The sequence below is a fragment of the Dermacentor albipictus genome, chromosome 7 (assembly GCF_038994185.2).
Source record: "Dermacentor albipictus isolate Rhodes 1998 colony chromosome 7, USDA_Dalb.pri_finalv2, whole genome shotgun sequence".
In the NCBI taxonomy this organism is placed as follows: domain Eukaryota; kingdom Metazoa; phylum Arthropoda; class Arachnida; order Ixodida; family Ixodidae; genus Dermacentor; species Dermacentor albipictus.
Genome location: NC_091827.1, coordinates 118,281,925 through 118,296,809, shown reverse-complemented (window position 1 = coordinate 118,296,809; position 14,885 = coordinate 118,281,925). Strand labels below are relative to the sequence as shown.

At 46.0% G+C, this 14,885-nt stretch overlaps 2 long non-coding RNA genes across 3 annotated transcripts in view; one reads left to right on the top strand and one right to left on the bottom strand.

Annotated features, from left to right (window-relative positions):
• Nucleotides 1-3,784, bottom strand: part of LOC135909586 (uncharacterized) — a 51,461-nt gene extending 47,677 nt beyond the window's left edge. For both annotated transcript variants that reach the window (XR_011507549.1, XR_010566748.2), the window contains exon 1: nt 3,692-3,784. This is a non-coding gene — a long non-coding RNA (uncharacterized lncRNA). The remainder of the gene's footprint in view (nt 1-3,691) is intronic.
• Nucleotides 1-14,885, top strand: part of LOC135909585 (uncharacterized) — a 59,537-nt gene that overhangs the window by 25,902 nt on the left and 18,750 nt on the right. The gene's annotated exons all lie outside the window — the stretch shown is intronic.

Here is a 14,885-nt window from a genome sequence, read left to right as displayed (position 1 = left end):
GCTCGGTTAACCAGCATGGAATGAGTGTACGTAAAAGTAGCAATGGCTTTTTGCTTCGTGGCTCGTAAGACCAACACGTGTGATGCTGCATTAAACTGAGTTTGATATAAAATAATCTGATGACTTCGTTTTCGGGCAATTCAGATGTTAGTATGAATGGATGAAGGCACTAAATTAAGGTGTCTCTGATCTGCGTAAGGACTTCGTCAAATTTTCCCACACTTGTGTCGATAAGAACAAGAAGGTTGTCAACATAGCGAAAGCACTGTAAAACCTCTGACCCTTTCAATTTTCTTGGAGTCTTCTACCCTTTTATGCTAATAAGAAGTCACTAAGCACGGGGGCTATGCATAAGCCGATGCAGACTCCCCGTTTTTGCAAGTAAATTCGCTGTCCCAGGAAATGAATGTAGTACTTAAGTACATTTGAAGTAGTTCTAAACAGCCGCTGACCGATACAGTGGCCTTGTTTTGGAATTCAATTGATCCTTGTCGGTTAATACATTCTTATGTGTCGACAAAAACTCGTAATGCGGCAGTGAATAATATAAGTCCTTAACGTCAAAAGAGTATGCCATCAGTCATTTGTTCTTGTTATTTTGTAAAAAGTCGACTATATCCTGTGTATTCTTCACCTGGTATGGATAGTCTAACGTGAGCGAATTTAAAATCTTCTTTAGAAAAACAGCTACAGTTTTTTGCCAAGTGCTCTCTCAGATACAATTACATGAAACGGACACTCTGGCTTGTGGGTTTAGGCGCTCAAAAACACTTGTAAACTGAGCCCTTTACTATTATCTGCTGCTTCAGTTAACAATTCGACGTTAAGTTTTTGCACACTTTCTTGGCCCTAGATATAATTTTTTTTCAAGGAAACGTTCTTGGCAACACAAAATGAAGACGAAATAGCTTCCCTATCCTTCTTGACGCACAGATCAGAGGGTGCCACTAGGAATCCTCACTCCTTATCCGCTGGCAGCAAACGCAGCGAGTGTTCCTGCAAGTACGAAACGATTCCTCGAAAATAGAAGGAATTCGCTGGAGCCATGCAACGCTACAGCGCGTCCACTTCTTCAGACAAGTACCTGTCGGACTATGCCGCCGGAGTCAGCCGGGACACCTGCCTCACGAGTCTAAGTTCGGCAGGCGAGCTTTTGTGTTCTGTGGCCTACTTCGGCCCCTCGGAGACAACACGGTGCATTTCTGTGGGCAGTGACACGCTCCTTGCTGTATAAATGACGTTCGCAAAACATCATCCATACCGCTTAGTGACTTGTTATTAGCAAAGAACGGTAGAAGACTCCAAACAAAAGTGAAAGCGTCAAAGGTTTTACAATGCTTTCGCCATGTCGACGACTTTCTTGTTCTTATAGACACAAGTTTTGAAAAATTTGACGCAGTCTTTGTGCAGATCAAAGGCACCTTTGTTCAGTGCCTTCATCCGCTCATACTCACATGTGAATTGTCAGAAAACGAAGTCATCAGATTTTTGGATATCAAACACAGATTAATGCACACACGCGTTGTAAGTAAGATCACACGGGTCAGTCTTACGAGCCAGGAAGCAATAAGCCAGTGCTACCTTTCCCGTCATCTCATTCCAAGATGGTTAAATGAGCCGTGGCCAAATCATACTATCACAACGCGCTTAACAAATCTTCCATGAACAAATCTTGCATGTACTCTATGCAAGATAGCTTCAAACTTCAAACTGATCATCTGGTAAAGGCTGGTTATCCCTAGCAACAGCTAGTGTCTGTGTAAGAAACTATCTTCAGTAGTTTAAGCAAAAACAGAAAAGGACAACGGGTAGATTCGATGACACGAAAGGAATAAGAAAAAAGAAACACTGTAGTGCCTTATATTCATCATGCCTCCCACAGAAAAAAAAGATAGCTAGCAGAGTATGTGTCAAAATCATTTTCACGGCTCCGGATAAGCTTAGGAAGATGTCCAAATGGTTCACACCGATTTAGTTCCAAGGGCGTGCAACATCAAACGTGAAAATAAATTCGTCTTTTGGAAAAAGGGTGTTTAGGCCATTCCTTAGTCATGTGGCAGGCTTTATGTTGGTCAAACGGGGAGATGTCTTAATAAACGCCTGAAGGAGCACAACAATGTGCATAATACTGTAAAAGGGCGCCTTGGCATCCACTGTAGGGACTGTGATAGCAAGGCTTGCCACCCTGACTTCGCTCGAACACAGGTCTTAAGTAAACATGGTAAGCAACTAACGCGTGAAATCATCGAAGCAACGCACATCGCCTGGTCAAAAAACGCATGCGTCAGTAGCCCCTCCTCATCGATTTCGTCCAAAGAACCGACATTCTTAGTAGGACGGATATGATGATTACAGTTATCTCCCTTGGTCAGGGCGGCATGTATGACTCACTGTGAATCTATGAAATTGTTTGTGTTTTCCTGTCGTTTGGAGCTGTTATATATTTTTCGTTTCAAGCAATAAACTTCAGTTCTAAGTCAGTGCTCGTCCGTGTCTTGTTTTCCTCCTTGTTCCTTTCAAAATACGTGCTGTTCCGTTTAAGATTGTTTACCAGCTCGCCCAAACGTCCGCTTTGTCGAATATCATCCCTCATTAACGGTTCCCTCTAGGCTGCTTCACCGTGTTTACCCCACAGCGTCTGATGATCCTTACGGCAGATTAAATGGCATTCTGTTTCACTTCCTCACGCAAGCAAGGGACACAGTGGACTGCATCTCCATGAACTTCTTCTTTCGCGGAATGAAAGGTCCTTACTACGAAGGCCAGCACTACGTTTTAGCCGCGCGCATTAAAGAGTGAGATAACCCCACAGGTAGTGGCTTATTACCTCTACTTAATACCAGCGAAATTGGTACGACTAAAAGGCTGTGCCATGTCTTTCCATTTGAATCAGCTTTTCAAACTCTTCAAATGACACGTTTGGTGGTTTGAGATGGCATACCATATTCTCCAATGCAGCACTTTTGGCGTGCGAGGATTTGGTTGCTCATAATAGAAGAAGGACATGCAGCGCACGAGATTTGGTGCACAATAAAATCGCACTTTGTTCTACTTCCGTGAATGCATATCTCCAAAGTGGCATTAGTTCAACCTTCAAAACGCCCTGCAGTATCAACGTACCAGGGCATTTATACAAGGCAAACGATGAAAAAATATCATATGTCTTGTCAGACTAGCTATTGAGCCCAGATTTCTTGCGGTTCTGTTGATATGATCTTGGTTCCTGTATGTTTCTGTCAGTCATGTCAGTTTCTGTCAGTCAGCCGCTTTCATTTGGCGACGAAGGTCAAATTTGATTGGTTACGATAATACGCACTAACTAAAGCCAAGTGACTAGCACCTCACTTACCTCTACATTTTTGTCTATTCACTGGTGTTCACTTTTCAGCTGTCTTTCTTTCGTGAATTTCAAGTTAATCAATAATTTTTTTCCTAATAAATCTGCGGGCAGCATTGATCCGAGGTAGAGGTTTTACCGTAGGATAAATTACAAGAGCTTTCCAAAAGCGAGAAAGATCACTCAAAGCGGAACAGGATGCACTTTGGGCAAGCAGTTGCAGCGTCGTCTGTATTTACAATCATAATTGCACACACCCACAAACCTCCCTTGCTTCAACATGTGTGTAGTTAACAATGAGAACGAAAAAATTTGGTGCGCAGTTCTCACGCAACGATAGCATAGCTTGCATACCGCCTCGGAAGTATTCGTAATACCCGGCAGCGTCAAACGGGGTAAACGTATGTAGCCAAGAAATTCGTCCAATGTGCTTACGACGCGTGTTTTAATCCGAGAGATCGTTTCGCAGAAATTGTAATTTTTCTTTGATTTCATATCGCCGGTTCCAATGGGCGCGGATGCTTTAAGCCACCGAGGCCAGCTGTGTGCGTGAGCTTTTTATGGAGCTATAATTCTTGTAGGAGCATCTCACTGGCCGCGAAGGACTAATGCATACGATCGTGGGAGAAGTGAAGGTCACGCCAGCTGTTCTCGGAGCAGAGAAAATGGGCATTTGCTTTTGTCTAGAATAAGTTTAACAAACTTGCTGCAGTCTATAGGAAGCATTGCGCAAGCCCGTCAAATTTAAGAGGAGTATTACCAGGGGGACCTGTGCGCTACCCGTTCACCTAAATCAATATTGGCTACTTCTTTTTAAAGCCAAAACACCTTCCTAAGGCACAAGACACTGCAAAATAAGCGACAAGACCCTATGTTACAAACACAATATGCTCAGAATTTTAGGTGAACCTTTCTTGGTCTGCTCTCCTTGATTTCGCATGGCTACTACAGCTTCTTCTAGTGGATACGTTGATATCATGGTTTATATAATTATATATATGAACGAGAAGAAAGGGGGTTAACCGAAGGGCAACAAACAAAGACACCAACAAGAACACAGCGGGAATTACTTGTACTTACTAATTGAATGAAATAAATCATCAAGTAACGCTCTTTCTTCTCGTTCATAGGATTACAAAAGTCTCGAATCGGCAACATTCATGCCTTCAGTCAGCATGTGTAGGTTTATTGATCAGTTGCCTTCACCAGAAAGGATTACCTACTCGTGACACCTGCAAGAAAAAGGATGTTCCACATCCGCCGCCAAGATCTGTGAGTGATGTCGCTGGCGAACACTCCCGGGATTAGTCCTATTAGTAACAAATATTTAACCCAGAAAGTGGATGGGAAGACGGAGCCGCGGTAGCCCAATTGGTAGAGCATATGCGAAGACGTGGTATCGGTCCCCACCTGCGGCAAGCTGTTTTTTCATGCCCTGTCAAGTCCGTTAATTTATTATTTCGTTCATTCAATTTGTAAGTACAAGTAATTGCCCCTTTGCTCTCCGTAGTGTCCTTGTTGGCTGCTAATGATGTGTATATATATATATATATATATATATATATATATATATATATATATATATATATATATATATATTCTACAGTGAGCACAGGACACGACACGAAAGCAGCAGGAAACGTTGGCAATCTTTTTCAACCAGAGCTACGCAGGCAAAGCCGCACTCGCGCCACCTCGGGGACTCGCGATTTGGTTGAAGCGCTGAGCATTTCTCTTCGCTCCAATCATCCTGAATAGGAGTAAAATGGCACCAACCTGGTGACTCAAGTTGAACGTACTATCAGAGGGCCGTAATTTGCTTTACGTGCTATACGTAGGCAGTTTCACGTCCACGGCAGCAATGGTGTGCAGGTGGCGTGATAGGCTCGGCAATAAAGTTCACAGATGTCTGCGCCACAACATGGTAAGGTCTGTGATATTTGGAGACAAGTTTAGATGAGGGGCCAACAGGAAGTGCTGGCACGCTGTCACTCAAGAGATTCTGGATGAAAGCGACAACGCGGATGGCGGTCACTGTTGCGTTCAGATTTTTGTTGCCATTGGTCGAGGGGTGTGAAGGAGGCCAGCTGACGACATTCCTCAGCGCGGTGGGCGGCTTCAGAGAGAGGCCTACACTCGGATGAGTCGGGTGTGTACGGGAAGAGGGGTGTTGATTGTTGTCGAAGGTTCGCAGCTATGCAAGAGGAAAAGTGGCGAAAAGTTCGTGGTCGCCTTTGGTGCAGTGGTGCAGGCGTACGGGATTAATGATAAAGTAATATCTCAGTCACTGTGGTCAAAAGCTACGCATTCGTAGAGAAAGTTGCCAAGAAAGCCGTTAACTAGGGCCATCAAACAATGAGCGTGAGAATGGTAGGCGGTGTTGGTGCGATGAAGGAAGCGACATTCAGCAAGGAGAGCGCTTGTGACTTCGGAAAAGAATACACGTCCTTTATCACATAAAAGGTTTGCGAGGCCTGCCATGAGAGAGAATAAAGTTTTTCATTGGGAGCAATGCGATATCACAAGCTATGACAGCACGCAGAACGGCTGTTTCAGCGTATAGCCTCAAGTGGGCGATGGTGACGACTGTCCAGTGGTTTTCAAAAGCCACGCTCCGTAGGGGTCCATATAGGTCAATGCCAATGTGATGGAAGGGTGCGACAGGGCACGGGATTGGCTGGAGTGGACCACAAACATGCTGAGCAGGAACCTTGCGGCATTGCTAGCGAGGTTAGCATCGAATGTACATGCACGCAAAGGTGTATATGCCACGCCAATAAAATCTGGAGTGAAGCCATCTTCAAGACACTCGCAGGTGCACACGGTGGATTATTGTGGAATGCCGAACATATTTCCCCACGAAGTTGTCGAGGTCTGACCAGCAACCACTTTCCAACATCGAAGATGTAACTCCGGTGATAGAGAAGGACATCCTGAAATTCGAAGTACGAAGCTTGACGGTGCAAACTCGACAAGGTGAAAGGAGACTCGACGGGTTTGAATCTAATCAGGTAAGAGCATTATTCTAGGCATCATTGCGTTGCTGCGAAGCCACATCGCAATCCACCTGAAAAGAATAGTGCTAGGAAAGTGGTGCTAAGAGAGTACTTCCTCAACGGGAGACACACATACAGCGCTTTCACTGACACAGGTGTGGTTGCAGCCAGTCGTACAGACAACACGCAGGCGAAATCTTGCAACCGCAAACCCCATCGAGCTAACCGACCTAAGAGACCCTTCAACATGGACAGCCAACAAAGCGCATGGAGCTCGGTAATAAGGTCGTATGGGTGGTCAGTGAGGTAGGGTTCAAATTTACCGAGTGCCCAGAGAATTACCAAACATTCATTCTCCCTGACATAATAATACCTCTCTGCTTTGGTAAGGGTGTGGCTTGCGTATGCAACGACGTACTCGTCGAATGTAGATTTGCTGAGCACGAGCCCAGCACTCAGTCCAACACCCGTACCGTGGGTGTGTAGTTTGGTCGGAGCTACAGGGTCGAAGCGATGCAGTATCGGCGGCGAGGCTAGTAGACGACGCATCTGTTGGAACGCATCGTCAAAACGCACGACCAGGCCTAATTGTGGAAGTCGCTCCGTATAAGCTCATTCAAGGAGGTGGTGATGAACGCAAAATTCCGAATGAAGCTCTGAAAGTAAGAACAGAGGCCAAGGAAGCTGCGTAGTTCTTTTACGGAGGAAGGTTTGAGACAATTAGAAACTGCATGGAGATTGGCGGAGTGGGGAAGAATACCGTGTTCAGATGCTACCAGCCAAGGATGGTGAGCTTACTTGCGCTACAGTGGCATTTCTTCAGGTTGAGTTGAGGGAGGCGTCAGTTAGGCACCGTAGCACTTCCTCTAGCCTACAGCGTTGGGCAGTGAAATAACCACACCATATCAGCAGCAGAGGCACGTTCTTCATTTCAGACTGCACAAAAGGCTGTCGTTCAGGCGCTAAAATCTTTCGGGGGTGTTGCAAAGCCCGATAGGCATGGCGAGAAATTCATACAGCTCATCTGGTGCGTGAAATGCCGTTTTAGGTTGATCTGCCGGTGCCGTGGGTGTCGCCACTGGCCGCTCCACCATCAGATAGAAGAGAAGAACTCCGCTCCTTGGAGGCAGTGAAAGGCATCGTCGATTCTCGTTAGATGATCAACTTTTGTTAATACGATGGTAATCGACACAGAATCGAATCGATCATTTCTTCTTAACAAGAACAACTGGGAATGCCCAGGCGCTGTCCGAGGGCTGAATGACGGCGCGCTTGAGCACGTCAGCGCCTTGGTCGTCGATAACACGGGGTTGTGTTGCGGATACACGATATGGTCTGTGTCGCAATGACGCATTGGTACCGTGTCGATGCGATGACAAATAGTAGACATACAGACAGGCTTAAAACGCGTGAAGTACGGAAAGAATGCTACTCTTTTTGAAAGCGGGGGAACCAAACTTACGATGGCTGTTGATAGTTATGCGTTTAGAGTTCAATCATTAACCGGACATATTTCCACCATCGAAACGAGCTGTTTATAAGGCCTGCACAACTGTGGGATTCTTCATTCGCCCTCCCCTAAGACCCCGCGCTGCCATCTAGCGCTGTCGCTGCGAAGCCTCCACGTGGCCTCGGAAGTGCATGGCATACCAGTGCGTGCGAACAGTGATAAACGCACCATATGCCATCTGATATTCTTTATCGCGTTTCTTTTTGTGCACGCCGTGGTATCTAATGGCACTTTGGAGAAGTATGGGGATGCCCTCTTCGACGACAAGCATGGCGCGCCGGTGCCTGCGTACGCTCATAATTTTTTCCAGAGTTGCAACGCACTCACTGGCACGTACACAGTGACATAAGTTGGCGAGAGTTTGAATAAAACATTCGCCGACGATTACCCTTCTTGATACGGCGACCTTTGAGTGCAGCTGTTTCCTTATTTAAACAACAGGCAACTGTATACGGAACACGCAGTACCGAAGGTAGGCGGTTCTGCGTTTTGGGTGGGGCACAGTGTCCGCGATCCACTGTTATCGAGCCGGCGCTCCGGCGACGCGCCATCGCGCTATATCATAGTGGGTCACTGCCGTGGAGAGGGGGCAGATTAGTAAGTATTACTAAATGTTTCTTCTGAGGTGGGCTGAGGAAACGGGTGGAGAAAAGGGGTATTGAGTGGAGGTCACACAATCATTCACTCATAGAAAAGCTTCAATTTGACCGCACAAGGTTGGGGCGGGAAGTATAAGTAAAAGGACGAAACGCTATAACTGTCTTTCACGTTACCGCAACAGCACTGCGCTAGGTAAGGGTAAGAGCGGAGGCGGGAGAAGGACAGCCAGGCGTAAGCACTGCCAGGGGCGAGAAATGCCACTGAGGAACGCGCCCAGTAAACGGAGAAGCGAGAGACGCGGCTGAGAGCAGTACAGCCATGCGACGCGGAGACGGAGGATCGGAGAGTTGTGGATTATGTTGCTGTCGGTCTTATATAGGGCAGACACGTAGATGTCTGAACGTTAGGTTGCCAGAGCATAGCAATAAAGTGTGCAAAGGACGGGAGCGTTTCTAGGGGTCCATTGCGCACAATGCGGCTGTATTCGGCTTTTTCAAAAAGAAACCATCTTAGGTAGGCATCCTAATGGATGCACTAGATTTATCATTGAAGCAGCAGCAATCGCTGAAGGTGACTTCGTTACTAAGCCGTCAGTTGCATTACCAGATAAAGAACGCTTTTTTTTTTTTGAAGTCTCACATGCGCTCTCATTCACCTTAAGGCGGCGGTCTTGGTTTCTTTGAATTTTGAATGCATACGCATGTCAAATGTATGCTTTGTGTGGGGGGGGGGGGGGGCGCTTTTGTGTTGGTGTCTCGGTATATATGCATGTTACTCAAAATAAAAATCTGTTGGAAGTCAGCGCTTGTCTTCGTCGTTGTTTTGGTCCGTGTGTATGTACGCGTTGCAAGTTGATGTTAATGGGCAGGCCTGATTCCGGCCTAAGCCTCAGCCCTGCCCGGTCTTTCGGGTCTGCCCGAATTCGTGCAGTGCTCTACTTTCTGCCATATCCGCATCGTTACCGCTCACCGCCACGTGTACTCATTGTCTGCTTCAGTGCTATGTAATGCTACTAATAAAAAATGAGTATTAGTCCTACGTTTTAGTTTAGTGTGGGCGCGGCAGCAGTGCCGAGATGCATCGCTCAAATCCATTCTTGTTTGCCGTCCAGGTTACGCTTGGTTTGCTGCTCACTGTATCCGGACCTTTACCAGGAAATTCGTCGACGCAACTGTTCCGCCTACCTGATATCCCCGGACGTGACTGGCCTTATCATCGGACACCAGATGGTGCCAGAGGCTACTTGCCCCCGACCACTTCAACTTTACCAGAGCACAGGACCATGACGTCACGGGAATGCTATTTAAGGACCTGCTTCTGCGAAGGATCCTTCAGTGGGCGCGGCAGCAGTGCCGAGATGCATCGCTCAAATCCATTCTTGTTTGCCGTCCAGGTTACGCTTGGTTTGCTGCTCACTGTATCCGGACCTTTACCAGGAAATTCGTCGACGCAACTGTTCCGCCTACCTGATATCCCCGGACGTGACTGGCCTTATCATCGGACACCAGATGGTGCCAGAGGCTACTTGCCCCCGACCACTTCAACTTTACCAGAGCACAGGACCATGACGTCACGGGAATGCTATTTAAGGACCTGCTTCTGCGAAGGATCCTTCAGTGGGCGCGGCAGCAGTGCCGAGATGCATCGCTCAAATCCATTCTTGTTTGCCGTCCAGGTTACGCTTGGTTTGCTGCTCACTGTATCCGGACCTTTACCAGGAAATTCGTCGACGCAACTGTTCCGCCTACCTGATATCCCCGGACGTGACTGGCCTTATCATCGGACACCAGATGGTGCCAGAGGCTACTTGCCCCCGACCACTTCAACTTTACCAGAGCACAGGACCATGACGTCACGGGAATGCTATTTAAGGACCTGCTTCTGCGAAGGATCCTTCAGTGGGCGCGGCAGCAGTGCCGAGATGCATCGCTCAAATCCATTCTTGTTTGCCGTCCAGGTTACGCTTGGTTTGCTGCTCACTGTATCCGGACCTTTACCAGGAAATTCGTCGACGCAACTGTTCCGCCTACCTGATATCCCCGGACGTGACTGGCCTTATCATCGGACACCAGATGGTGCCAGAGGCTACTTGCCCCCGACCACTTCAACTTTACCAGAGCACAGGACCATGACGTCACGGGAATGCTATTTAAGGACCTGCTTCTGCGAAGGATCCTTCAGTGGGCGCGGCAGCAGTGCCGAGATGCATCGCTCAAATCCATTCTTGTTTGCCGTCCAGGTTACGCTTGGTTTGCTGCTCACTGTATCCGGACCTTTACCAGGAAATTCGTCGACGCAACTGTTCCGCCTACCTGATATCCCCGGACGTGACTGGCCTTATCATCGGACACCAGATGGTGCCAGAGGCTACTTGCCCCCGACCACTTCAACTTTACCAGAGCACAGGACCATGACGTCACGGGAATGCTATTTAAGGACCTGCTTCTGCGAAGGATCCTTCAGTGGGCGCGGCAGCAGTGCCGAGATGCATCGCTCAAATCCATTCTTGTTTGCCGTCCAGGTGAGGAAGCGGTTCGGCAAATCCTTTCGTAGCAGTAATGTTTGTCTTGTTTTGCTGCCGTGCCCACACGCTTTGCTTGAGTGGTTCTGTGATCTGTCGAATTCCTTGCGGTTCCTGTTGTTGCTGGCAGGGGACGTCGAGACTAATCCTGGGCCCGGGGACCTTACGATTGAAGAGCAGCTTAAAATGATTGCAAAAGACATCCAAGAGATAAAGAATGAAAAACTGGTGACCAATCAAAAACTTGGAGCGATAGATAAAAAGCTGGAAAAAATAGGCAAAATGGAAAAGCAGATCTTGGAATGCGTAGAAAGAGTTGACAAACTCGATCACCTGATACTGTCCTTGACTAAGAAAGTCGACGAATTAGATAACAGAGGCCGCAGGTCTAATCTTGTCGTATACGGTGTTAAGGAAGTCGAAAATGAGAGCCCCCAGGATCTGCTCGATGCTGTTGAGAAAACAATCTTTGAAGATACGATAGGAATAAAAACGGCTGGCATTGAAAGAATCCACCGTCTTGGGCGAAAACAAACGATTGATAATCCCAAGCACAGACCTGTCATTTTGAAATTATTTGACTACCGGGATAAAGCTACCATACTTAGCAATTGCAGAAAGCTAAAGGGAACTGAATATTCAATTAGTGAGGATTATTCGCCTGCAGTAAGACAAATTAGAAAGAAGCTATGGGAAAGAACGAAAGTACATCGAGACCAGAAAGAGAAAGTTTTTTTGTCCTACGATAAAGTCAAAATAAATAATCGCCTGTACGCCTGGGATGATCAAGCGAAAGACATAGTGGAAGTTGCAAAAAACGAAAGCATGCACAACGGTCCAGCCACGCGAACTCGAAACCGCCGTCGACCCTAGTTGTTCTCAATGTTAATGCGCGCAGCCTCTTGAACAAAATCGAACAGCTAGAGGCGATTCTGATCGCTCTTGAACCTGACATTATCTGTGTGACTGAGACATGGCTGCACGCTGACATCGCAAACCATGAAGTAGCCCCTCCGGGCTACTCCATTGTCCGAAAAGACCGAACAACTAGAGGTGGTGGTGTTGCTTTGCTCATTGGCCAAGGCATAAATTACTCAGTGATGCCAGATGTCCCTGGTGTGGAGGCGGTCTGGTGTAGAATTCAGCTGGGCCAGACCCACGTCTATGCTGGCGCCGTCTACAGACCACCCCAAGCCGAAATCTCGTATCTCGAGCAGCTTCTAGAGTACATGTATCAACACATGCTGGGGAACGCCATAATAATGGGAGGAGATTTTAATCTTCCAGAGATTAACTGGGAGTCGCTGAGCCCATCCAATGTAACAAATAACACCTTGCTGAGCTTTCTGTTTACCTTCAACCTGACCCAAATAGTATCCAAGCCCACCCGTGTCCAGGGCACTTCAAGCTCAATTTTAGACCTTATTTTCATAAGCGATTTCTTTTCCAAAGAAGATAACAAAGTCGAAATTCTTGAAGGACTATCGGATCATCACATGGTTTTTTGCACATTCACCATACCAAACCAAATCCGCCAACGTAACACTAGAAAGCGCGTGTACGCATTTAACAAAGCAGACGATGACGCCATTATGACCTACCTTGCACACGAGTACTACGACTCTAACGAGCTAATCTCAAAGGGCTCGGCCAACATCGACGAAATTTGGTTGCTGTTCAAAACACATGTTATGCACTGCTTAAGGCAATTTGTCCCACAAATACAAAAGAACACCAATAAGCACAACCCATGGATTACACGTGACGTAATTCATTTCAAACGTAGAATAAAAAGGTTGCGGAAATCTAACAAATTGTGCCCAGTTCCAGACTTCTGCCAAAAAATAAACTCGTTAAACAGACTACTAAAGGAAGCAACAAAAGTAGGAAAACAGCGCTTCTGCAGTACAACACTTAGCAACTTTATCAAAGACTCACCCCAAAAATTCTGGCGTTATGTCAGGCAAAACGATAACCGTACAAAACCGTTATCGCCGACAGAAGAAAAGAAACAAGCGGAAGCGTTTAACACATTCTTCCATTCTGTATTTACCCCCGACAACGGCATTACGCATGCTTACAGGCCAGAAAATATAAAGCACAACGAAACACTGAGCGCTCCAGTCGTAACTGAAGCAGGCGTGTTCGCACTATTATTAAATTTAGATGATAAAAAGTGCAACGGTCCTGACGGAATCCCGAACTGTTTCCTGAAACGTTATGCCGAGCCTGTAAGCAAATACTTATGCCTTATTTACAATAAATCAATCTCTGAACAATGTATCCCAGCAGAATGGAAAATTGCTAAAATAGTGCCCGTCTACAAATCAGGCAATATTTCTTGTCAGTCAAACTATAGGCCTATTTCTCTCACATGTACATGCTGCAAAATCTTGGAACATATTATCTTAAAATCCGTTAAACAGTTCATTGAGGCAAACAATGTCCTCCATCCATGCCAACATGGCTTCAGGACCGGTCTGTCTACCATTACCCAACTCGTTGAGATATTACACGATTTCGCCAAAGCAATTAACGACCAGACACAAATAGATGTTATTTACCTAGACTTCTCAAAGGCCTTTGATCGTGTCTGCCATGCTAAACTACTCCTAAAGCTTAAACATATACTAGGAGATGGGCCAATTTTTCGTTGGATTAGCAATTACTTATCTGACCGCCGCCAGTTTGTTCAGTTAGGCTCCCACGCTTCTGAAACTGTACCAGTTCTTTCTGGTGTACCCCAGGGTTCCGTTTTGGCCCCTATCCTGTTTCTTTTGTTCATAAATGACATAACTAATCAGATTGAATCCAAAATTAGGTTATTTGCAGACGATTGCGTCCTGTATAGAAAAGTACTAAACCGGCAAGACCAAATTAGTCTTAACAAGGATTTTTCTCTGATAGTGCAATGGTGTGAAGACTGGCAAATGGCCATCAACTTCGATAAAACAGTTTCAATGTCAGTAACAAAAAAGAAATCCAAGCTTACTTTTTCATACGGCTGTGATAATACTATACTTAACACTGTCACTCAGTACAAGTACTTGGGTGTTATCATATCATCAGACTTAGGATGGTCGGCTCATGTAGAGTACGTAGCAAGCAAAGCGATGCGAAAGCTTATGTTCTTAAAACGGGCCCTGCGATACTCTACGAAGGAGGCTAAGCTCTTGGCCTATGTTACAATCATACGTCCTATCTTAGAATATGCGAACGTGGCGTGGTTTCCCTTTGCCCAAAATCAAATCGCCACTCTTGAGGCTGTCCAGCGAAAAGCCGCGCGGTTTATCTGTAACCGATTTCGGCGCACCGACTCGCCTACTCAGATGCTATACGAAATTGGCCTTCACACACTAAGCAGTCGTTCGATGCTGTACCGACTCAAACTTTTGTATCTCATCCTGCATAATAAGGTACATGTGGATTCTAACACCTATATTTCCTATAACACATCCAGAGAAACCCGTCACAAGCATCACCTAACACTCCAAGAATATTCTTGCACTAACAATACATTCAGCTTCTCGTTCTTCCCGCGAGCAGTTCGCGATTGGAATGCTTTAGCCCAGACGTTGGTCGCTCAGCCTACTGTTGACAAATTTGTTGAAATAGTTGGCGCAACAGTATTGTCAATCACTACTAAATGATATGTTATCATTGTCTTTATCATTGTATTGTCAAATGTTTTTGGAAATGTGTGATGTGAAATGATGTATGATGCTATCAATTGTATAACCATATGCTTATCCTTCTTTTGTCTCTTGCAAAATATCATATGACATTGAAACAAGCTCTTTGTGCGTTATGTTTTTGCCATATTATTGCTCTTAACATAGGTCCATGAAACTCTACTCTTGCCAAGTGCCCTTTTGTATTCTTATATATATGCCTGTACTACTATGTCTACAGACCCTTCTA